We start from the raw sequence: 26,322 nt of genomic DNA on the forward strand, positions 1-26,322 counted from the left end.
GCCCTCAAAGTGAGCATTTGGGTCCTTTTAAGTCACTTTTAACCATAAGCCAAATCTTGAGTTTTGGCTCCCTAGAAGCATGAAAATTACGATAACGATGCTCATTTTATCTCCAATAGTGATGATCCACCTCTGAGAGTCAAAATTAGTTGAAAGATGAACATTTTCAAAACGGACCATTTTGGTCATCTCAGAGCAATTTCATCAGGTCGCGGGTCATCGATTGTTTTGCATGAAAAATTGAACGTTCTCGCATGAACATTAATTCACTCTAACTATTGTTTATATCTCTTCTGGCGGTGAATAAACACGTTTTAAGCCCTCGAAGTGAGCATTTTGGGCCTTTTAAGTCACTTTTAACCATGAGCCAAATCTTGAGTTTTGGCTCCCTAGAAGCATGAAAATGACGATAACGATGCTCATTTTATCTCCAAAAGTGATGATCCACCTCTGAGAGTCAAAATTAGTTGAAAGATGAACATTTTCAAAACGTAACATTTTGGTCATCTCAGAGCAATTTCATCAGGTCACGGGTCATCGATCGTTTTGAATGAAAAATTGAACGTTCTCGCATGAACAATAATTTACTCTAAATGTTGTTTATATCTCTTCCCGCAGTGAATAAACACGCTTTAAGCCCTCGAAGTAAGCATTTGGGTCCTTTTAAGTCACTTTTAACCATAAGCCAAATCTTGAGTTTTGGCTCCCTAGAAGCATGAAAATGACGATAACGATGCTCATTTTATCTCCAAAAGTGATGATCCACCTCTGAGAGTCAAAATTAGTTGAAAGATGAAAATTTTCAAAACGGAACATTTTGGTAATCTCAAGAGTCATTTCATCAGGTCGCGGGTCATCGATCGTTTTGCATGAAAAATTGAACGTTCTCGCATGAACATTAATTCACTCTAAATATTGTTTATATCTCTTTCCGCAGTGAATAAACACGTTTTAAGCCCTCAAAGTGAGCATTTGGGTCCTTTTAAGTCACTTTTAACCATAAGCCAAATCTTGAGTTTTGGCTCCCTAGAAGCATGAAAATTACGATAACGATGCTCGTTTTATCTCCAATAGTGATGATCCACCTCTGAGAGTCAAAATTAGTTGAAAGATGAACATTTTCAAAACGGACCATTTTGGTCATCTCAGAGCAATTTCATCAGGTCGCGGGTCATCAATTGTTTTGCATGAAAAATTGAACGTTCTCGCATGAACATTAATTCACTCTAACTATTGTTTATATCTCTTCTGGCAGTGAATAAACACGTTTTAAGCCCTCGAAGTGAGCATTTTGGGCCTTTTAAGTCACTTTTAACCATGAGCCAAATCTTGAGTTTTGGCTCCCTAGAAGCATGAAAATGACGATAACGATGCTCATTTTATCTCCAAAAGTGATGATCCACCTCTGAGAGTCAAAATTAGTTGAAAGATGAACATTTTCAAAACGTAACATTTTGGTCATCTCAGAGCAATTTCATCAGGTCACGGGTCATCGATCGTTTTGAATGAAAAATTGAACGTTCTCGCATGAACAATAATTTACTCTAAATGTTGTTCATATCTCTTCCCGCAGTGAATAAACACGCTTTAAGCCCTCGAAGTGAGCATTTGGGTCCTTTTAAGTCACTTTTAACCATAAGCCAAATCTTGAGTTTTGGCTCCCTAGAAGCATGAAAATTACGATAACGATGCTCGTTTTATCTCCAATAGTGATGATCCACCTCTGAGAGTCAAAATTAGTTGAAAGATGAACATTTTCAAAACGGACCATTTTGGTCATCTCAGAGCAATTTCATCAGGTCGCGGGTCATCGATTGTTTTGCATGAAAAATTGAACGTTCTCGCATGAACATTAATTCACTCTAAATATTGTTTATATCTCTTTCCGCAGTGAATAAACACGTTTTAAGCCCTCAAAGTGAGCATTTGGGTCCTTTTAAGTCACTTTTAACCATAAGCCAAATCTTGAGTTTTGGCTCCCTAGAAGCATGAAAATTACGATAACGATGCTCATTTTATCTCCAATAGTGATGATCCACCTCTGAGAGTCAAAATTAGTTGAAAGATGAACATTTTCAAAACGGACCATTTTGGTCATCTCAGAGCAATTTCATCAGGTCGCGGGTCATCGATTGTTTTGCATGAAAAATTGAACGTTCTCGCATGAACATTAATTCACTCTAACTATTGTTTATATCTCTTCTGGCAGTGAATAAACACGTTTTAAGCCCTCGAAGTGAGCATTTTGGGCCTTTTAAGTCACTTTTAACCATGAGCCAAATCTTGAGTTTTGGCTCCCTAGAAGCATGAAAATGACGATAACGATGCTCATTTTATCTCCAAAAGTGATGATCCACCTCTGAGAGTCAAAATTAGTTGAAAGATGAACATTTTCAAAACGTAACATTTTGGTCATCTCAGAGCAATTTCATCAGGTCACGGGTCATCGATCGTTTTGAATGAAAAATTGAACGTTCTCGCATGAACAATAATTTACTCTAAATGTTGTTTATATCTCTTCCCGCAGTGAATAAACACGCTTTAAGCCCTCGAAGTGAGCATTTGGGTCCTTTTAAGTCACTTTTAACCATAAGCCAAATCTTGAGTTTTGGCTCCCTAGAAGCATGAAAATGACGATAACGATGCTCATTTTATCTCCAAAAGTGATGATCCACCTCTGAGAGTCAAAATTAGTTGAAAGATGAAAATTTTCAAAACGGAACATTTTGGTAATCTCAAGAGTCATTTCATCAGGTCGCGGGTCATCGATCGTTTTGCATGAAAAATTGAACGTTCTCGCATGAACATTAATTCACTCTAAATATTGTTTATATCTCTTTCCGCAGTGAATAAACACGTTTTAAGCCCTCAAAGTGAGCATTTGGGTCCTTTTAAGTCACTTTTAACCATAAGCCAAATCTTGAGTTTTGGCTCCCTAGAAGCATGAAAATTACGATAACGATGCTCGTTTTATCTCCAATAGTGATGATCCACCTCTGAGAGTCAAAATTAGTTGAAAGATGAACATTTTCAAAACGGACCATTTTGGTCATCTCAGAGCAATTTCATCAGGTCGCGGGTCATCGATTGTTTTGCATGAAAAATTGAACGTTCTCGCATGAACATTAATTCACTCTAACTATTGTTTATATCTCTTCTGGCAGTGAATAAACACGTTTTAAGCCCTCGAAGTGAGCATTTTGGGCCTTTTAAGTCACTTTTAACCATGAGCCAAATCTTGAGTTTTGGCTCCCTAGAAGCATGAAAATGACGATAACGATGCTCATTTTATCTCCAAAAGTGATGATCCACCTCTGAGAGTCAAAATTAGTTGAAAGATGAACATTTTCAAAACGTAACATTTTGGTCATCTCAGAGCAATTTCATCAGGTCACGGGTCATCGATCGTTTTGAATGAAAAATTGAACGTTCTCGCATGAACAATAATTTACTCTAAATGTTGTTTATATCTCTTCCCGCAGTGAATAAACACGCTTTAAGCCCTCGAAGTGAGCATTTGGGTCCTTTTAAGTCACTTTTAACCATAAGCCAAATCTTGAGTTTTGGCTCCCTAGAAGCATGAAAATGACGATAACGATGCTCATTTTATCTCCAAAAGTGATGATCCACCTCTGAGAGTCAAAATTAGTTGAAAGATGAAAATTTTCAAAACGGAACATTTTGGTAATCTCAAGAGTCATTTCATCAGGTCGCGGGTCATCGATCGTTTTGCATGAAAAATTGAACGTTCTCGCATGAACATTAATTCACTCTAAATATTGTTTATATCTCTTTCCGCAGTGAATAAACACGTTTTAAGCCCTCAAAGTGAGCATTTGGGTCCTTTTAAGTCACTTTTAACCATAAGCCAAATCTTGAGTTTTGGCTCCCTAGAAGCATGAAAATTACGATAACGATGCTCGTTTTATCTCCAATAGTGATGATCCACCTCTGAGAGTCAAAATTAGTTGAAAGATGAAAATTTTCAAAACGGACCATTTTGGTCATCTCAGAGTAATTTCATCAGGTCGCGGGTCATCGATCGTTTTGCATGAAAAATTGAATGTTCTCGCATGAACAATAATTTACTCTAAATGTTGTTTATATCTCTTCCCGCAGTGAATAAACACGTTTTAAGCCCTCCAAGTGAGCATTTGGGTCCTTTTAAGTCACTTTTAACCATAAGCCAAATCTTGAGTTTTGGCTCCCTAGAAGCATGAAAATGACGATAACGATGCTCATTTTATCTCCAAAAGTGATGATCCACCTCTGAGAGTCAAAATTAGTTGAAAGATGAAAATTTTCAAAACGGAACATTTTGGTCATCTCAGAGTCATTTCATCAGGTCGCGGGTCATCGATCGTTTTGCATGAAAATTGAACGTTCTCGCATGAACATTAATTCACTCTAACTATTGTTTATATCTCTTCCCGCAGTGAATAACACGTTTTAAGCCCTCGAAGTGAGCATTTGGGTCCTTTATAGTCACTTTTAACCATAAGCCAAATCTTGAGTTTTGGCTCCCTAGAAGCATGAAAATGACGATAACGATGCTCATTTTATCTCCAAAAGTGATGATCCACCTCTGAGAGTCAAAATTAGTTGAAAGATGAAAATTTTCAAGACGGAACATTTTGGTCATCTCAGAGTCATTTCATCAGGTCGCGGGTCATCGATCGTTTAGCATGAAAAATTGAACGTTCTCGCATGAACATTAATTCACTCTAAATATTGTTTATATCTCTTTCCGCAGTGAATAAACACGTTTTAAGCCCTCAAAGTGAGCATTTGGGTCCTTTTAAGTCACTTTTAACCATACGCCAAATCTTGAGTTTTGGCGCCCTAGAAGCATGAAAATGACGATAACGATGCTCATTTTATCTCCAAAAGTGATGATCCACCTCTGAGAGTCAAAATTAGTTGACAGATGAAAATTTTCAAAACGGAAAATTTTGGTAATCTCAGAGTCATTTCATCAGGTCGCGGGTCATCGATCGTTTTGCATGAAAAATTGAACGTTCTCGCATGAACATTAATTCACTCTAACTATTGTTTATATCTCTTCCCGCAGTGAATAACACGTTTTAAGCCCTCGAAGTGAGCATTTGGGTCCTTTATAGTCACTTTTAACCATAAGCCAAATCTTGAGTTTTGGCTCCCTAGAAGCATGAAAATGACGATAACGATGCTCATTTTATCTCCAAAAGTGATGATCCACCTCTGAGAGTCAAAATTAGTTGAAAGATGAACATTTTCAAGACGGAACATTTTGGTCATCTCAGAGTCATTTCATCAGGTCGCGGGTCATCGATCGTTTTGCATGAAAAATTTAACGTTCTCGCATGAACATTAATTCACTCTAAATATTGTTTATATCTCTTTCCGCAGTGAATAAACACGTTTTAAGCCCTCAAAGTGAGCATTTGGGTCCTTTTAAGTCACTTTTAACCATGAGCCAAATCTTGAGTTTTGGCTCCCTAGAAGCATGAAAATGGTGATAACGATGCTCATTTTATCTCCAAAAGTGATGATCCACCTCTGAGAGTCAAAATTAGTTGAAAGATGAACTTTTTCAAAACGGACCATTTTGGTCATCTCAGAGCAATTTCATCAGGTCGCGGGTCATCGATCGTTTTGCATGAAAAATTGAACGTTCTCGCATGAACATTAATTCACTCTAAATATTGTTTATATCTCTTTCCGCAGTGAATAAACACGTTTTAAGCCCTCAAAGTGAGCATTTGGGTCCTTTTAAGTCACTTTTAACCATAAGCCAAATCTTGAGTTTTGGCTCCCTAGAAGCATGAAAATTACGATAACGATGCTCATTTTATCTCCAATAGTGATGATCCACCTCTGAGAGTCAAAATTAGTTGAAAGATGAACATTTTCAAAACGGACCATTTTGGTCATCTCAGAGCAATTTCATCAGGTCGCGGGTCATCGATTGTTTTGCATGAAAAATTGAACGTTCTCGCATGAACATTAATTCACTCTAACTATTGTTTATATCTCTTCCCGCAGTGAATAACACGTTTTAAGCCCTCGAAGTGAGCATTTGGGTCCTTTATAGTCACTTTTAACCATAAGCCAAATCTTGAGTTTTGGCTCCCTAGAAGCATGAAAATTACGATAACGATGCTCATTTTATCTCCAAAAGTGATGATCCACCTCTGAGAGTCAAAATTAGTTGAAAGATGAAAATTTTCAAGACGGAACATTTTGGTCATCTCAGAGTCATTTCATCAGGTCGCGGGTCATCGATCGTTTTGCATGAAAAATTGAACGATCTCGCATGAACATTAATTCACTCTAAATATTGTTTATATCTCTTTCCGCAGTGAATAAACACGTTTTAAGCCCTCAAAGTGAGCATTTGGGTCCTTTTAAGTCACTTTTAACCATAAGCCAAATCTTGAGTTTTGGCGCCCTAGAAGCATGAAAATGACGATAACGATGCTCATTTTATCTCCAAAAGTGATGATCAACCTCTGAGAGTCAAAATTAGTTGAAAGATGAAAATTTTCAAAACGGACCATTTTGGTCATCTCAGAGTAATTTCATCAGGTCGCGGGTCATCGATCGTTTTGCATGAAAAATTGAACGTTCTCGCATGAACAATAATTTACTCTAAATGTTGTTTATATCTCTTCCCGCAGTGAATAAACACGTTTTAAGCCCTCCAAGTGAGCATTTGGGTCCTTTTAAGTCACTTTTAACCATAAGCCAAATCTTGAGTTTTGGCTCCCTAGAAGCATGAAAATGACGATAACGATGCTCATTTTATCTTCAAAAGTGATGATCCACCTCTGAGAGTCAAAATTAGTTGAAAGATGAAAATTTTCAAAACGGAACATTTTGGTAATCTCAGAGTCATTTCATCAGGTCGCGGGTCATCGATCGTTTTGCATGAAAAATTGAACGTTCTCGCATGAACATTAATTCACTCTAACTATTGTTTATATCTCTTCCCGCAGTGAATAAACACGTTTTAAGCCCTCGAAGTGAGCATTTGGGTCCTTTATAGTCACTTTTAACCATAAGCCAAATCTTGAGTTTTGGCTCCCTAGAAGATAACGATGCTCATTTTATCTCCAAAAGTGATGATCCACCTCTGAGAGTCAAAATTAGTTGAAAGATGAACTTTTTCAAAACGGAACATTTTGGTCATCTCAGAGTCATTTCATCAGGTCGCGGGTCATCGATCGTTTTGCATGAAAAATTGAACGTTCTCGCATGAACATTAATTCACTCTAACTATTGTTTATATCTCTTCCCGCAGTGAATAAACACGTTTTAAGCCCTCGAAGTGAGCATTTTGGGCCTTTTCAGTCACTTTTAACCATGAGCCAAATCTTGAGTTTTGGCTCCCTAGAAGCATGAAAATGGCGATAACGATGCTCATTTTATATCCAAAAGTGATGATCCACCTCTGAGAGTCAAAATTAGTTGAAAGATGAACTTTTTCAAAACGGACCATTTTGGTCATCTCAGAGCAATTTCATCAGGTCGCGGGTCATCGATCGTTTTGCATGAAAAATTGAACGTTCTCGCATGAACATTAATTCACTCTAAATATTGTTTATATCTCTTTCTGCAGTGAATAAACACGTTTTAAGCCCTCAAAGTGAGCATTTGGGTCCTTTTAAGTCACTTTTAACCATAAGCCAAATCTTGAGTTTTGGCTCCCTAGAAGCATGAAAATGACGATAACGATGCTCATTTTATCTCCAAAAGTGATGATCAACCTCTGAGAGTCAAAATTAGTTGAAAGATGAAAATTTTCAAAACGGACCATTTTGGTCATCTCAGAGCAATTTCATCAGGTCGCGGGTCATCGATCGTTTTGCATGAAAAATTGAACGTTCTCGCATGAACAATAATTTACTCTAAATGTTGTTTAGATCTCTTCCTGCAGTGAAAAAACACGTTTTAATCCCTCGAAGTGAGCATTTGGGTCCTTTTAAGTCCCTTTTACCCATAAGCCAAATCTTGAGTTTTGGCTCCCTAGAAGCATGAAAATGACTATAACGATGCTCATTTTATCTCCAAAAGTGATGATCCACCTCTGAGAGTCAAAATTAGTTGAAAGATGAAAAATTTCAAAACGGAACATTTTGGTCATCTCAGAGTCATTTCATCAGGTCGCGGGTCATCGATCGTTTTGCATGAAAAATTGAACGTTCTCGCATGAACATTAATTCACTCTAACTATTGTTTATATCTCTTCCCGCAGTGAATAAACACGTTTTAAGCCCTCAAAGTGAGCATTTGGGTCCTTTTAAGTCACTTTTAACCATAAGCCAAATCTTGAGTTTTGGCTCCCTAGAAGCATGAAAATTACGATAACGATGCTCATTTTATCTCCAATAGTGATGATCCACCTCTGAGAGTCAAAATTAGTTGAAAGATGAACATTTTCAAAACGGACCATTTTGGTCATCTCAGAGCAATTTCATCAGGTCGCGGGTCATCGATTGTTTTGCATGAAAAATTGAACGTTCTCGCATGAACATTAATTCACTCTAACTATTGTTTATATCTCTTCTGGCAGTGAATAAACACGTTTTAAGCCCTCGAAGTGAGCATTTTGGGCCTTTTAAGTCACTTTTAACCATGAGCCAAATCTTGAGTTTTGGCTCCCTAGAAGCATGAAAATGACGATAACGATGCTCATTTTATCTCCAAAAGTGATGATCCACCTCTGAGAGTCAAAATTAGTTGAAAGATGAACATTTTCAAAACGTAACATTTTGGTCATCTCAGAGCAATTTCATCAGGTCACGGGACATCGATCGTTTTGAATGAAAAATTGAACGTTCTCGCATGAACAATAATTTACTCTAAATGTTGTTTATATCTCTTCCCGCAGTGAATAAACACGCTTTAAGCCCTCGAAGTGAGCATTTGGGTCCTTTTAAGTCACTTTTAACCATAAGCCAAATCTTGAGTTTTGGCTCCCTAGAAGCATGAAAATGACGATAACGATGCTCATTTTATCTCCAAAAGTGATGATCCACCTCTGAGAGTCAAAATTAGTTGAAAGATGAAAATTTTCAAAACGGAACATTTTGGTAATCTCAAGAGTCATTTCATCAGGTCGCGGGTCATCGATCGTTTTGCATGAAAAATTGAACGTTCTCGCATGAACATTAATTCACTCTAAATATTGTTTATATCTCTTTCCGCAGTGAATAAACACGTTTTAAGCCCTCAAAGTGAGCATTTGGGTCCTTTTAAGTCACTTTTAACCATAAGCCAAATCTTGAGTTTTGGCTCCCTAGAAGCATGAAAATTACGATAACGATGCTCGTTTTATCTCCAATAGTGATGATCCACCTCTGAGAGTCAAAATTAGTTGAAAGATGAACATTTTCAAAACGGACCATTTTGGTCATCTCAGAGCAATTTCATCAGGTCGCGGGTCATCGATTGTTTTGCATGAAAAATTGAACGTTCTCGCATGAACATTAATTCACTCTAACTATTGTTTATATCTCTTCTGGCAGTGAATAAACACGTTTTAAGCCCTCGAAGTGAGCATTTTGGGCCTTTTAAGTCACTTTTAACCATGAGCCAAATCTTGAGTTTTGGCTCCCTAGAAGCATGAAAATGACGATAACGATGCTCATTTTATCTCCAAAAGTGATGATCCACCTCTGAGAGTCAAAATTAGTTGAAAGATGAACATTTTCAAAACGTAACATTTTGGTCATCTCAGAGCAATTTCATCAGGTCACGGGTCATCGATCGTTTTGAATGAAAAATTGAACGTTCTCGCATGAACAATAATTTACTCTAAATGTTGTTTATATCTCTTCCCGCAGTGAATAAACACGCTTTAAGCCCTCGAAGTGAGCATTTGGGTCCTTTTAAGTCACTTTTAACCATAAGCCAAATCTTGAGTTTTGGCTCCCTAGAAGCATGAAAATGACGATAACGATGCTCATTTTATCTCCAAAAGTGATGATCAACCTCTGAGAGTCAAAATTAGTTGAAAGATGAAAATTTTCAAAACGGACCATTTTGGTCATCTCAGAGCAATTTCATCAGGTCGCGGGTCATCGATTGTTTTGCATGAAAAATTGAACGTTCTCGCATGAACATTAATTCACTCTAACTATTGTTTATATCTCTTCTGGCAGTGAATAAACACGTTTTAAGCCCTCGAAGTGAGCATTTTGGGCCTTTTAAGTCACTTTTAACCATGAGCCAAATCTTGAGTTTTGGCTCCCTAGAAGCATGAAAATGACGATAACGATGCTCATTTTATCTCCAAAAGTGATGATCCACCTCTGAGAGTCAAAATTAGTTGAAAGATGAACATTTTCAAAACGTAACATTTTGGTCATCTCAGAGCAATTTCATCAGGTCACGGGTCATCGATCGTTTTGAATGAAAAATTGAACGTTCTCGCATGAACAATAATTTACTCTAAATGTTGTTTATATCTCTTCCCGCAGTGAATAAACACGCTTTAAGCCCTCGAAGTGAGCATTTGGGTCCTTTTAAGTCACTTTTAACCATAAGCCAAATCTTGAGTTTTGGCTCCCTAGAAGCATGAAAATGACGATAACGATGCTCATTTTATCTCCAAAAGTGATGATCAACCTCTGAGAGTCAAAATTAGTTGAAAGATGAAAATTTTCAAAACGGACCATTTTGGTCATCTCAGAGTAATTTCATCAGGTCGCGGGTCATCGATCGTTTTGCATGAAAAATTGAATGTTCTCGCATGAACAATAATTTACTCTAAATGTTGTTTATATCTCTTCCCGCAGTGAATAAACACGTTTTAAGCCCTCCAAGTGAGCATTTGGGTCCTTTTAAGTCACTTTTAACCATAAGCCAAATCTTGAGTTTTGGCTCCCTAGAAGCATGAAAATGACGATAACGATGCTCATTTTATCTCCAAAAGTGATGATCAACCTCTGAGAGTCAAAATTAGTTGAAAGATGAAAATTTTCAAAACGGACCATTTTGGTCATCTCAGAGTAATTTCATCAGGTCGCGGGTCATCGATCGTTTTGCATGAAAAATTGAATGTTCTCGCATGAACAATAATTTACTCTAAATGTTGTTTATATCTCTTCCCGCAGTGAATAAACACGTTTTAAGCCCTCCAAGTGAGCATTTGGGTCCTTTTAAGTCACTTTTAACCATAAGCCAAATCTTGAGTTTTGGCTCCCTAGAAGCATGAAAATGACGATAACGATGCTCATTTTATCTCCAAAAGTGAAGATCCACCTCTGAGAGTCAAAATTAGTTGAAAGATGAAAATTTTCAAAACGGAACATTTTGGTAATCTCAGAGTCATTTCATCAGGTCGCGGGTCATCGATCGTTTTGCATGAAAAATTGAACGTTCTCGCATGAACATTAATTCACTCTAACTATTGTTTATATCTCTTCCCGCAGTGAATAACACGTTTTAAGCCCTCGAAGTGAGCATTTGGGTCCTTTATAGTCACTTTTAACCATAAGCCAAATCTTGAGTTTTGGCTCCCTAGAAGCATGAAAATGACGATAACGATGCTCATTTTATCTCCAAAAGTGATGATCCACCTCTGAGAGTCAAAATTTGTTGAAAGATGAAAATTTTCAAGACGGAACATTTTGGTCATCTCAGAGTCATTTCATCAGGTCGCGGGTCATCGATCGTTTAGCATGAAAAATTGAACGTTCTCGCATGAACATTAATTCACTCTAAATATTGTTTATATCTCTTTCCGCAGTGAATAAACACGTTTTAAGCCCTCAAAGTGAGCATTTGGGTCCTTTTAAGTCACTTTTAACCATAAGCCAAATCTTGAGTTTTGGCTCCCTAGAAGCATGAAAATGACGATAACGATGCTCATTTTATCTCCAAAAGTGATGATCCACCTCTGAGAGTCAAAATTAGTTGAAAGATGAAAATTTTCAAAACGGAACATTTTGGTAATCTCAAGAGTCATTTCATCAGGTCGCGGGTCATCGATCGTTTTGCATGAAAAATTGAACGTTCTCGCATGAACATTAATTCACTCTAAATATTGTTTATATCTCTTTCCGCAGTGAATAAACACGTTTTAAGCCCTCAAAGTGAGCATTTGGGTCCTTTTAAGTCACTTTTAACCATAAGCCAAATCTTGAGTTTTGGCTCCCTAGAAGCATGAAAATTACGATAACGATGCTCGTTTTATCTCCAATAGTGATGATCCACCTCTGAGAGTCAAAATTAGTTGAAAGATGAACATTTTCAAAACGGACCATTTTGGTCATCTCAGAGCAATTTCATCAGGTCGCGGGTCATCGATTGTTTTGCATGAAAAATTGAACGTTCTCGCATGAACATTAATTCACTCTAACTATTGTTTATATCTCTTCTGGCAGTGAATAAACACGTTTTAAGCCCTCGAAGTGAGCATTTTGGGCCTTTTAAGTCACTTTTAACCATGAGCCAAATCTTGAGTTTTGGCTCCCTAGAAGCATGAAAATGACGATAACGATGCTCATTTTATCTCCAAAAGTGATGATCCACCTCTGAGAGTCAAAATTAGTTGAAAGATGAACATTTTCAAAACGTAACATTTTGGTCATCTCAGAGCAATTTCATCAGGTCACGGGTCATCGATCGTTTTGAATGAAAAATTGAACGTTCTCGCATGAACAATAATTTACTCTAAATGTTGTTTATATCTCTTCCCGCAGTGAATAAACACGCTTTAAGCCCTCGAAGTGAGCATTTGGGTCCTTTTAAGTCACTTTTAACCATAAGCCAAATCTTGAGTTTTGGCTCCCTAGAAGCATGAAAATGACGATAACGATGCTCATTTTATCTCCAAAAGTGATGATCCACCTCTGAGAGTCAAAATTAGTTGAAAGATGAAAATTTTCAAAACGGAACATTTTGGTAATCTCAGAGTCATTTCATCAGGTCGCGGGTCATCGATCGTTTTGCATGAAAAATTGAACGTTCTCGCATGAACATTAATTCACTCTAACTATTGTTTATATCTCTTCCCGCAGTGAATAACACGTTTTAAGCCCTCGAAGTGAGCATTTGGGTCCTTTATAGTCACTTTTAACCATAAGCCAAATCTTGAGTTTTGGCTCCCTAGAAGCATGAAAATGACGATAACGATGCTCATTTTATCTCCAAAAGTGATGATCCACCTCTGAGAGTCAAAATTTGTTGAAAGATGAAAATTTTCAAGACGGAACATTTTGGTCATCTCAGAGTCATTTCATCAGGTCGCGGGTCATCGATCGTTTAGCATGAAAAATTGAACGTTCTCGCATGAACATTAATTCACTCTAAATATTGTTTATATCTCTTTCCGCAGTGAATAAACATGTTTTAAGCCCTCAAAGTGAGCATTTGGGTCCTTTTAAGTCACTTTTAACCATAAGCCAAATCTTGAGTTTTGGCGCCCTAGAAGCATGAAAATGACGATAACGATGCTCATTTTATCTCCAAAAGTGATGATCCACCTCTGAGAGTCAAAATTAGTTGACAGATGAAAATTTTCAAAACGGAACATTTTGGTAATCTCAGAGTCATTTCATCAGGTCGCGGGTCATCGATCGTTTTGCATGAAAAATTGAACGTTCTCGCATGAACATTAATTCACTCTAACTATTGTTTATATCTCTTCCCGCAGTGAATAACACGTTTTAAGCCCTCGAAGTGAGCATTTGGGTCCTTTATAGTCACTTTTAACCATAAGCCAAATCTTGAGTTTTGGCTCCCTAGAAGCATGAAAATGACGATAACGATGCTCATTTTATCTCCAAAAGTGATGATCCACCTCTGAGAGTCAAAATTAGTTGAAAGATGAACATTTTCAAGACGGAACATTTTGGTCATCTCAGAGTCATTTCATCAGGTCGCGGGTCATCGATCGTTTTGCATGAAAAATTTAACGTTCTCGCATGAACATTAATTCACTCTAAATATTGTTTATATCTCTTTCCGCAGTGAATAAACACGTTTTAAGCCCTCAAAGTGAGCATTTGGGTCCTTTTAAGTCACTTTTAACCATGAGCCAAATCTTGAGTTTTGGCTCCCTAGAAGCATGAAAATGGTGATAACGATGCTCATTTTATCTCCAAAAGTGATGATCCACCTCTGAGAGTCAAAATTAGTTGAAAGATGAACTTTTTCAAAACGGACCATTTTGGTCATCTCAGAGCAATTTCATCAGGTCGCGGGTCATCGATCGTTTTGCATGAAAAATTGAACGTTCTCGCATGAACATTAATTCACTCTAAATATTGTTTATATCTCTTTCCGCAGTCAATAAACACGTTTTAAGCCCTCAAAGTGAGCATTTGGGTCCTTTTAAGTCACTTTTAACCATAAGCCAAATCTTGAGTTTTGGCTCCCTAGAAGCATGAAAATTACGATAACGATGCTCATTTTATCTCCAATAGTGATGATCCACCTCTGAGAGTCAAAATTAGTTGAAAGATGAACATTTTCAAAACGGACCATTTTGGTCATCTCAGAGCAATTTCATCAGGTCGCGGGTCATCGATTGTTTTGCATGAAAAATTGAACGTTCTCGCATGAACATTAATTCACTCTAACTATTGTTTATATCTCTTCCCGCAGTGAATAACACGTTTTAAGCCCTCGAAGTGAGCATTTGGGTCCTTTATAGTCACTTTTAACCATAAGCCAAATCTTGAGTTTTGGCTCCCTAGAAGCATGAAAATGACGATAACGATGTTCATTTTATCTCCAAAAGTGATGATCCACCTCTGAGAGTCAAAATTAGTTGAAAGATGAAAATTTTCAAGACGGGACATTTTGGTCATCTCAGAGTCATTTCATCAGGTCGCGGGTCATCGATCGTTTTGCATGAAAAATTGAACGATCTCGCATGAACATTAATTCACTCTAAATATTGTTTATATCTCTTTCCGCAGTGAATAAACACGTTTTAAGCCCTCAAAGTGAGCATTTGGGTCCTTTTAAGTCACTTTTAACCATAAGCCAAATCTTGAGTTTTGGCGCCCTAGAAGCATGAAAATGACGATAACGATGCTCATTTTATCTCCAAAAGTGATGATCAACCTCTGAGAGTCAAAATTAGTTGAAAGATGAAAATTTTCAAAACGGACCATTTTGGTCATCTCAGAGTAATTTCATCAGGTCGCGGGTCATCGATCGTTTTGCATGAAAAATTGAACGTTCTCGCATGAACAATAATTTACTCTAAATGTTGTTTATATCTCTTCCCGCAGTGAATAAACACGTTTTAAGCCCTCCAAGTGAGCATTTGGGTCCTTTTAAGTCACTTTTAACCATAAGCCAAATCTTGAGTTTTGGCTCCCTAGAAGCATGAAAATGACGATAACGATGCTCATTTTATCTTCAAAAGTGATGATCCACCTCTGAGAGTCAAAATTAGTTGAAAGATGAAAATTTTCAAAACGGAACATTTTGGTAATCTCAGAGTCATTTCATCAGGTCGCGGGTCATCGATCGTTTTGCATGAAAAATTGAACGTTCTCGCATGAACATTAATTCACTCTAACTATTGTTTATATCTCTTCCCGCAGTGAATAAACACGTTTTAAGCCCTCGAAGTGAGCATTTGGGTCCTTTATAGTCACTTTTAACCATAAGCCAAATCTTGAGTTTTGGCTCCCTAGAAGATAACGATGCTCATTTTATCTCCAAAAGTGATGATCCACCTCTGAGAGTCAAAATTAGTTGAAAGATGAACTTTTTCAAAACGGAACATTTTGGTCATCTCAGAGTCATTTCATCAGGTCGCGGGTCATCGATCGTTTTGCATGAAAAATTGAACGTTCTCGCATGAACATTAATTCACTCTAACTATTGTTTATATCTCTTCCCGCAGTGAATAAACACGTTTTAAGCCCTCGAAGTGAGCATTTTGGGCCTTTTCAGTCACTTTTAACCATGAGCCAAATCTTGAGTTTTGGCTCCCTAGAAGCATGAAAATGGCGATAACGATGCTCATTTTATATCCAAAAGTGATGATCCACCTCTGAGAGTCAAAATTAGTTGAAAGATGAACTTTTTCAAAACGGACCATTTTGGTCATCTCAGAGCAATTTCATCAGGTCGCGGGTCATCGATCGTTTTGCATGAAAAATTGAACGTTCTCGCATGAACATTAATTCACTCTAAATATTGTTTATATCTCTTTCTGCAGTGAATAAACACGTTTTAAGCCCTCAAAGTGAGCATTTGGGTCCTTTTAAGTCACTTTTAACCATAAGCCAAATCTTGAGTTTTGGCTCCCTAGAAGCATGAAAATGACGATAACGATGCTCATTTTATCTCCAAAAGTGATGATCAACCTCTGAGAGTCAAAATTAGTTGAAAGATGAAAATTTTCAAAACGGACCATTTTGGTCATCTCAGAGCAATTTCATCAGGTCGCGGGTCATCGATCGTTTTGCATGAAAAATTGAACGTTCTCGCATGAACAATAATTTACTCTAAATGTTGTTTAGATCTCTTCCTGCAGTGAATAAACACGTTTTAATCCCTCGAAGTGAGCATTTGGGTCCTTTTAAGTCCCTTTTACCCATAAGCCAAATCTTGAGTTTTGGCTCCCTAGAAGCATGAAAATGACTATAACGATGCTCATTTTATCTCCAAAAGTGATGATCCACCTCTGAGAGTCAAAATTAGTTGAAAGATGAAAAATTTCAAAACGGAACATTTTGGTCATCTCAGAGTCATTTCATCAGGTCGCGGGTCATCGATCGTTTTGCATGAAAAATTGAACGTTCTCGCATGAACATTAATTCACTCTAACTATTGTTTATATCTCTTCCCGCAGTGAATAAACACGTTTTAAGCCCTCAAAGTGAGCATTTGGGTCCTTTTAAGTCACTTTTAACCATAAGCCAAATCTTGAGTTTTGGCTCCCTAGAAGCATGAAAATTACGATAACGATGCTCATTTTATCTCCAATAGTGATGATCCACCTCTGAGAGTCAAAATTAGTTGAAAGATGAACATTTTCAAAACGGACCATTTTGGTCATCTCAGAGCAATTTCATCAGGTCGCGGTCATCGATTGTTTTGCATGAAAAATTGAACGTTCTCGCATGAACATTAATTCACTCTAACTATTGTTTATATCTCTTCTGGCAGTGAATAAACACGTTTTAAGCCCTCGAAGTGAGCATTTTGGGCCTTTTAAGTCACTTTTAACCATGAGCCAAATCTTGAGTTTTGGCTCCCTAGAAGCATGAAAATGACGATAACGATGCTCATTTTATCTCCAAAAGTGATGATCCACCTCTGAGAGTCAAAATTAGTTGAAAGATGAACATTTTCAAAACGTAACATTTTGGTCATCTCAGAGCAATTTCATCAGGTCACGGGTCATCGATCGTTTTGAATGAAAAATTGAACGTTCTCGCATGAACAATAATTTACTCTAAATGTTGTTTATATCTCTTCCCGCAGTGAATAAACACGCTTTAAGCCCTCGAAGTGAGCATTTGGGTCCTTTTAAGTCACTTTTAACCATAAGCCAAATCTTGAGTTTTGGCTCCCTAGAAGCATGAAAATGACGATAACGATGCTCATTTTATCTCCAAAAGTGATGATCCACCTCTGAGAGTCAAAATTAGTTGAAAGATGAAAATTTTCAAAACGGAACATTTTGGTAATCTCAAGAGTCATTTCATCAGGTCGCGGGTCATCGATCGTTTTGCATGAAAAATTGAACGTTCTCGCATGAACATTAATTCACTCTAAATATTGTTTATATCTCTTTCCGCAGTGAATAAACACGTTTTAAGCCCTCAAAGTGAGCATTTGGGTCCTTTTAAGTCACTTTTAACCATAAGCCAAATCTTGAGTTTTGGCTCCCTAGAAGCATGAAAATTACGATAACGATGCTCATTTTATCTCCAATAGTGATGATCCACCTCTGAGAGTCAAAATTAGTTGAAAGATGAACATTTTCAAAACGGACCATTTTGGTCATCTCAGAGCAATTTCATCAGGTCGCGGGTCATCGATTGTTTTGCATGAAAAATTGAACGTTCTCGCATGAACATTAATTCACTCTAACTATTGTTTATATCTCTTCTGGCAGTGAATAAACACGTTTTAAGCCCTCGAAGTGAGCATTTTGGGCCTTTTAAGTCACTTTTAACCATGAGCCAAATCTTGAGTTTTGGCTCCCTAGAAGCATGAAAATGACGATAACGATGCTCATTTTATCTCCAAAAGTGATGATCCACCTCTGAGAGTCAAAATTAGTTGAAAGATGAACATTTTCAAAACGTAACATTTTGGTCATCTCAGAGCAATTTCATCAGGTCACGGGTCATCGATCGTTTTGAATGAAAAATTGAACGTTCTCGCATGAACAATAATTTACTCTAAATGTTGTTTATATCTCTTCCCGCAGTGAATAAACACGCTTTAAGCCCTCGAAGTGAGCATTTGGGTCCTTTTAAGTCACTTTTAACCATAAGCCAAATCTTGAGTTTTGGCTCCCTAGAAGCATGAAAATGACGATAACGATGCTCATTTTATCTCCAAAAGTGATGATCCACCTCTGAGAGTCAAAATTAGTTGAAAGATGAAAATTTTCAAAACGGAACATTTTGGTAATCTCAAGAGTCATTTCATCAGGTCGCGGGTCATCGATCGTTTTGCATGAAAAATTGAACGTTCTCGCATGAACATTAATTCACTCTAAATATTGTTTATATCTCTTTCCGCAGTGAATAAACACGTTTTAAGCCCTCAAAGTGAGCATTTGGGTCCTTTTAAGTCACTTTTAACCATAAGCCAAATCTTGAGTTTTGGCTCCCTAGAAGCATGAAAATTACGATAACGATGCTCATTTTATCTCCAATAGTGATGATCCACCTCTGAGAGTCAAAATTAGTTGAAAGATGAACATTTTCAAAACGGACCATTTTGGTCATCTCAGAGCAATTTCATCAGGTCGCGGGTCATCGATTGTTTTGCATGAAAAATTGAACGTTCTCGCATGAACATTAATTCACTCTAACTATTGTTTATATCTCTTCTGGCAGTGAATAAACACGTTTTAAGCCCTCGAAGTGAGCATTTTGGGCCTTTTAAGTCACTTTTAACCATGAGCCAAATCTTGAGTTTTGGCTCCCTAGAAGCATGAAAATGACGATAACGATGCTCATTTTATCTCCAAAAGTGATGATCCACCTCTGAGAGTCAAAATTAGTTGAAAGGTGAACATTTTCAAAACGTAACATTTTGGTCATCTCAGAGCAATTTCATCAGGTCACGGGTCATCGATCGTTTTGAATGAAAAATTGAACGTTCTCGCATGAACAATAATTTACTCTAAATGTTGTTTATATCTCTTCCCGCAGTGAATAAACACGCTTTAAGCCCACGAAGTGAGCATTTGGGTCCTTTTAAGTCACTTTTAACCATAAGCCAAATCTTGAGTTTTGGCTCCCTAGAAGCATGAAAATGACGATAACGATGCTCATTTTATCTCCAAAAGTGATGATCAACCTCTGAGAGTCAAAATTAGTTGAAAGATGAAAATTTTCAAAACGGACCATTTTGGTAATCTCAGAGTAATTTCATCAGGTCGCGGGTCATCGATCGTTTTGCATGAAAAATTGAACGTTCTCGCATGAACAATAATTTACTCTAAATGTTGTTTATATCTCTTCCCGCAGTGAATAAACACGTTTTAAGCCCTCCAAGTGAGCATTTGGGTCCTTTTAAGTCACTTTTAACCATAAGCCAAATCTTGAGTTTTGGCTCCCTAGAAGCATGAAAACGACGATAACGATGCTCATTTTATCTCCAAAAGTGATGATCCACCTCTGAGAGTCAAAATTAGTTGAAAGATGAAAATTTTCAAAACGGAACATTTTGGTAATCTCAGAGTCATTTCATCAGGTCGCGGGTCATCGATCGTTTTACATGAAAAATTGAACGTTCTCGCATGAACATTAATTCACTCTAACTATTGTTTATATCTCTTCCCGCAGTGAATAACACGTTTTAAGCCCTCGAAGTGAGCATTTGGGTCCTTTATAGTCACTTTTAACCATAAGCCAAATCTTGAGTTTTGGCTCCCTAGAAGCATGAAAATGACGATAACGATGCTCATTTTATCTCCAAAAGTGATGATCCACCTCTGAGAGTCAAAATTAGTTGAAAGATGAAAATTTTCAAGACGGAACATTTTGGTCATCTCAGAGTCATTTCATCAGGTCGCGGGTCATCGATCGTTTAGCATGAAAAATTGAACGTTCTCGCATGAACATTAATTCACTCTAAATATTGTTTATATCTCTTTCCGCAGTGAATAAACACGTTTTAAGCCCTCAAAGTGAGCATTTGGGTCCTTTTAAGTCACTTTTAACCATAAGCCAAATCTTGAGTTTTGGCGCCCTAGAAGCATGAAAATGACGATAACGATGCTCATTTTATCTCCAAAAGTGATGATCCACCTCTGAGAGTCAAAATTAGTTGACAGATGAAAATTTTCAAAACGGAACATTTTGGTAATCTCAGAGTCATTTCATCAGGTCGCGGGTCATCGATCGTTTTGCATGAAAAATTGACCGTTCTCGCATGAACATTAATTCACTCTAACTATTGTTTATATCTCTTCCCGCAGTGAATAACACGTTTTAAGCCCTCGAAGTGAGCATTTGGGTCCTTTATAGTCACTTTTAACCATAAGCCAAATCTTGAGTTTTGGCTCCCTAGAAGCATGAAAATGACGATAACGATGCTCATTTAACTCCAAAAGTGATGATCCACCTCTGAGAGTCAAAATTAGTTGAAAGATGAACATTTTCAAGACGGAACATTTTGGTCATCTCAGAGTCATTTCATCAGGTCGCGGGTCATCGATCGTTTTGCATGAAAAATTTAACGTTCTCGCATGAACATTAATTCACTCTAAATATTGTTTATATCTCTTTCCGCAGTGAATAAACACGTTTTAAGCCCTCAAAGTGAGCATTTGGGTCCTTTTAAGTCACTTTTAACCATGAGCCAAATCTTGAGTTTTGGCTCCCTAGAAGCATGAAAATGGTGATAACGATGCTCATTTTATCTCCAAAAGTGATGATCCACCTCTGAGAGTCAAAATTAGTTGAAAGATGAACTTTTTCAAAACGGACCATTTTGGTCATCTCAGAGCAATTTCATCAGGTCGCGGGTCATCGATCGTTTTGCATGAAAAATTGAACGTTCTCGCATGAACATTAATTCACTCTAAATATTGTTTATATCTCTTTCCGCAGTGAATAAACACGTTTTAAGCCCTCAAAGTGAGCATTTGGGTCCTTTTAAGTCACTTTTAACCATAAGCCAAATCTTGAGTTTTGGCTCCCTAGAAGCATGAAAATTACGATAACGATGCTCATTTTATCTCCAATAGTGATGATCCACCTCTGAGAGTCAAAATTAGTTGAAAGATGAACATTTTCAAAACGGACCATTTTGGTCATCTCAGAGCAATTTCATCAGGTCGCGGGTCATCGATTGTTTTGCATGAAAAATTGAACGTTCTCGCATGAACATTAATTCACTCTAACTATTGTTTATATCTCTTCCCGCAGTGAATAAACACGTTTTAAGCCCTCGAAGTGAGCATTTGGGTCCTTTATAGTCACTTTTAACCATAAGCCAAATCTTGAGTTTTGGCTCCCTAGAAGATAACGATGCTCATTTTATCTCCAAAAGTGATGATCCACCTCTGAGAGTCAAAATTAGTTGAAAGATAAACTTTTTCAAAACGGAACATTTTGGTCATCTCAGAGTCATTTCATCAGGTCGCGGGTCATCGATCGTTTTGCATGAAAAATTGAACGTTCTCGCATGAACATTAATTCACTCTAACTATTGTTTATATCTCTTCCCGCAGTGAATAACACGTTTTAAGCCCTCGAAGTGAGCATTTGGGTCCTTTATAGTCACTTTTAACCATAAGCCAAATCTTGAGTTTTGGCTCCCTAGAAGCATGAAAATGACGATAACGATGCTCATTTTATCTCCAAAAGTGATGATCCACCTCTGAGAGTCAAAATTTGTTGAAAGATGAAAATTTTCAAGACGGAACATTTTGGTCATCTCAGAGTCATTTCATCAGGTCGCGGGTCATCGATCGTTTAGCATGAAAAATTGAACGTTCTCGCATGAACATTAATTCACTCTAAATATTGTTTATATCTCTTTCCGCAGTGAATAAACACGTTTTAAGCCCTCAAAGTGAGCATTTGGGTCCTTTTAAGTCACTTTTAACCATAAGCCAAATCTTGAGTTTTGGCGCCCTAGAAGCATGAAAATGACGATAACGATGCTCATTTTATCTCCAAAAGTGATGATCCACCTCTGAGAGTCAAAATTAGTTGACAGATGAAAATTTTCAAAACGGAACATTTTGGTAATCTCAGAGTCATTTCATCAGGTCGCGGGTCATCGATCGTTTTGCATGAAAAATTGAACGTTCTCGCATGAACATTAATTCACTCTAACTATTGTTTATATCTCTTCCCGCAGTGAATAACACGTTTTAAGCCCTCGAAGTGAGCATTTGGGTCCTTTATAGTCACTTTTAACCATAAGCCAAATCTTGAGTTTTGGCTCCCTAGAAGCATGAAAATGACGATAACGATGCTCATTTTATCTCCAAAAGTGATGATCCACCTCTGAGAGTCAAAATTAGTTGAAAGATGAACATTTTCAAGACGGAACATTTTGGTCATCTCAGAGTCATTTCATCAGGTCGCGGGTCATCGATCGTTTTGCATGAAAAATTTAACGTTCTCGCATGAACATTAATTCACTCTAAATATTGTTTATATCTCTTTCCGCAGTGAATAAACACGTTTTAAGCCCTCAAAGTGAGCATTTGGGTCCTTTTAAGTCACTTTTAACCATGAGCCAAATCTTGAGTTTTGGCTCCCTAGAAGCATGAAAATGGTGATAACGATGCTCATTTTATCTCCAAAAGTGATGATCCACCTCTGAGAGTCAAAATTAGTTGAAAGATGAACTTTTTCAAAACGGACCATTTTGGTCATCTCAGAGCAATTTCATCAGGTCGCGGGTCATCGATCGTTTTGCATGAAAAATTGAACGTTCTCGCATGAACATTAATTCACTCTAAATATTGTTTATATCTCTTTCCGCAGTGAATAAACACGTTTTAAGCCCTCAAAGTGAGCATTTGGGTCCTTTTAAGTCACTTTTAACCATAAGCCAAATCTTGAGTTTTGGCTCCCTAGAAGCATGAAAATTACGATAACGATGCTCATTTTATCTCCAATAGTGATGATCCACCTCTGAGAGTCAAAATTAGTTGAAAGATGAACATTTTCAAAACGGACCATTTTGGTCATCTCAGAGCAATTTCATCAGGTCGCGGGTCATCGATTGTTTTGCATGAAAAATTGAACGTTCTCGCATGAACATTAATTCACTCTAACTATTGTTTATATCTCTTCCCGCAGTGAATAACACGTTTTAAGCCCTCGAAGTGAGCATTTGGGTCCTTTATAGTCACTTTTAACCATAAGCCAAATCTTGAGTTTTGGCTCCCTAGAAGCATGAAAATGACGATAACGATGCTCATTTTATCTCCAAAAGTGATGATCCACCTCTGAGAGTCAAAATTAGTTGAAAGATAAAAATTTTCAAGACGGAACATTTTTGTCATCTCAGAGTCATTTCATCAGGTCGCGGGTCATCGATCGTTTTGCATGAAAAATTGAACGATCTCGCATGAACATTAATTCACTCTAAATATTGTTTATATCTCTTTCCGCAGTGAATAAACACGTTTTAAGCCCTCAAAGTGAGCATTTGGGTCCTTTTAAGTCACTTTTAACCATAAGCCAAATCTTGAGTTTTGGCGCCCTAGAAGCATGAAAATGACGATAACGATGCTCATTTTATCTCCAAAAGTGATGATCAACCTCTGAGAGTCAAAATTAGTTGAAAGATGAAAATTTTCAAAACGGACCATTTTGGTCATCTCAGAGTAATTTCATCAGGTCGCGGGTCATCGATCGTTTTGCATGAAAAATTGAACGTTCTCGCATGAACAATAATTTACTCTAAATGTTGTTTATATCTCTTCCCGCAGTGAATAAACACGTTTTAAGCCCTCCAAGTGAGCATTTGGGTCCTTTTAAGTCACTTTTAACCATAAGCCAAATCTTGAGTTTTGGCTCCCTAGAAGCATGAAAATGACGATAACGATGCTCATTTTATCTTCAAAAGTGATGATCCACCTCTGAGAGTCAAAATTAGTTGAAAGATGAAAATTTTCAAAACGGAACATTTTGGTAATCTCAGAGTCATTTCATCAGGTCGCGGGTCATCGATCGTTTTGCATGAAAAATTGAACGTTCTCGCATGAACATTAATTCACTCTAACTATTGTTTATATCTCTTCCCGCAGTGAATAAACACGTTTTAAGCCCTCGAAGTGAGCATTTGGGTCCTTTATAGTCACTTTTAACCATAAGCCAAATCTTGAGTTTTGGCTCCCTAGAAGATAACGATGCTCATTTTATCTCCAAAAGTGATGATCCACCTCTGAGAGTCAAAATTAGTTGAAAGATGAACTTTTTCAAAACGGAACATTTTGGTCATCTCAGAGTCATTTCATCAGGTTGCGGGTCATCGATCGTTTTGCATGAAAAATTGAACGTTCTCGCATGAACATTAATTCACTCTAACTATTTTTTATATCTCTTCCCGCAGTGAATAAACACGTTTTAAGCCCTCGAAGTGAGCATTTTGGGCCTTTTCAGTCACTTTTAACCATGAGCCAAATCTTGAGTTTTGGCTCCCTAGAAGCATGAAAATGGCGATAACGATGCTCATTTTATATCCAAAAGTGATGATCCACCTCTGAGAGTCAAAATTAGTTGAAAGATGAACTTTTTCAAAACGGACCATTTTGGTCATCTCAGAGCAATTTCATCAGGTCGCGGGTCATCGATCGTTTTGCATGAAAAATTGAACGTTCTCGCATGAACATTAATTCACTCTAAATATTGTTTATATCTCTTTCTGCAGTGAATAAACACGTTTTAAGCCCTCAAAGTGAGCATTTGGGTCCTTTTAAGTCACTTTTAACCATAAGCCAAATCTTGAGTTTTGGCTCCCTAGAAGCATGAAAATGACGATAACGATGCTCATTTTATCTCCAAAAGTGATGATCAACCTCTGAGAGTCAAAATTAGTTGAAAGATGAAAATTTTCAAAACGGACCATTTTGGTCATCTCAGAGCAATTTCATCAGGTCGCGGGTCATCGATCGTTTTGCATGAAAAATTGAACGTTCTCGCATGAACAATAATTTACTCTAAATGTTGTTTAGATCTCTTCCTGCAGTGAATAAACACGTTTTAATCCCTCGAAGTGAGCATTTGGGTCCTTTTAAGTCCCTTTTACCCATAAGCCAAATCTTGAGTTTTGGCTCCCTAGAAGCATGAAAATGACTATAACGATGCTCATTTTATCTCCAAAAGTGATGATCCACCTCTGAGAGTCAAAATTAGTTGAAAGATGAAAAATTTCAAAACGGAACATTTTGGTCATCTCAGAGTCATTTCATCAGGTCGCGGGTCATCGATCGTTTTGCATGAAAAATTGAACGTTCTCGCATGAACATTAATTCACTCTAACTATTGTTTATATCTCTTCCCGCAGTGAATAAACACGTTTTAAGCCCTCAAAGTGAGCATTTGGGTCCTTTTAAGTCACTTTTAACCATAAGCCAAATCTTGAGTTTTGGCTCCCTAGAAGCATGAAAATTACGATAACGATGCTCATTTTATCTCCAATAGTGATGATCCACCTCTGAGAGTCAAAATTAGTTGAAAGATGAACATTTTCAAAACGGACCATTTTGGTCATCTCAGAGCAATTTCATCAGGTCGCGGGTCATCGATTGTTTTGCATGAAAAATTGAACGTTCTCGCATGAACATTAATTCACTCTAACTATTGTTTATATCTCTTCTGGCAGTGAATAAACACGTTTTAAGCCCTCGAAGTGAGCATTTTGGGCCTTTTAAGTCACTTTTAACCATGAGCCAAATCTTGAGTTTTGGCTCCCTAGAAGCATGAAAATGACGATAACGATGCTCATTTTATCTCCAAAAGTGATGATCCACCTCTGAGAGTCAAAATTAGTTGAAAGATGAACATTTTCAAAACGTAACATTTTGGTCATCTCAGAGCAATTTCATCAGGTCACGGGTCATCGATCGTTTTGAATGAAAAATTGAACGTTCTCGCATGAACAATAATTTACTCTAAATGTTGTTTATATCTCTTCCCGCAGTGAATA

Source organism: Lissotriton helveticus, chromosome 8, assembly GCF_964261635.1.
Source record: "Lissotriton helveticus chromosome 8, aLisHel1.1, whole genome shotgun sequence".
Classification (NCBI taxonomy): domain Eukaryota; kingdom Metazoa; phylum Chordata; class Amphibia; order Caudata; family Salamandridae; genus Lissotriton; species Lissotriton helveticus.